Source organism: Triticum aestivum, chromosome 7B (genome assembly GCF_018294505.1).
Source record: "Triticum aestivum cultivar Chinese Spring chromosome 7B, IWGSC CS RefSeq v2.1, whole genome shotgun sequence".
NCBI lineage: Eukaryota > Viridiplantae > Streptophyta > Magnoliopsida > Poales > Poaceae > Triticum > Triticum aestivum.
Window position 1 is genome coordinate 139,547,367 of NC_057813.1, and position 575 is coordinate 139,547,941.

The following is a 575-nucleotide window of genomic DNA, read 5'->3' on the forward strand; positions in this document are numbered from 1 at the left end:
AAGGTCTCATCCAGCTTGATGCTGAAGCGTCTATCATCAACTAGGAAATTTCTGTCGCACAGGCCGCGTTGGTCTTCGCAGTCTTCGCACATAATGAAATCGTCTTTATCGTCAGACGACATTTCCTATGTTCATCGGTGAAACATTAAACACTTCTAAATTATATATTAATTCAACTAATTAAACTAGTTCTATTAATTCAACTAGCTAGTTCAACTAATTAATTCAACTAAGCACTTACTAAAAATATACCGAAATAAAGTATAGCTCCTAATTCAACTAATTCAACTAACTAGTTCAACTAATTCAACTAATTCAACTAAACTAGTTCTATTAATTTTCTTACTAAAAATAAAGTAACTAGTTCTATATACTAAAATTTTAATTAGATGATCAAATCTCATATACCTAAATTTAGTATATATTAATTCATCTAACATTAATATAAATTCATGTATAACTAAAAGTATAAAAAACTAACTCATCTAACATTATCTAATTCTTATATAATCTAACATTTTCACATTAAACATGTGTGTGTGTGTGTGCGCAGGAGGCCGCTGGCGAGCGGCAAT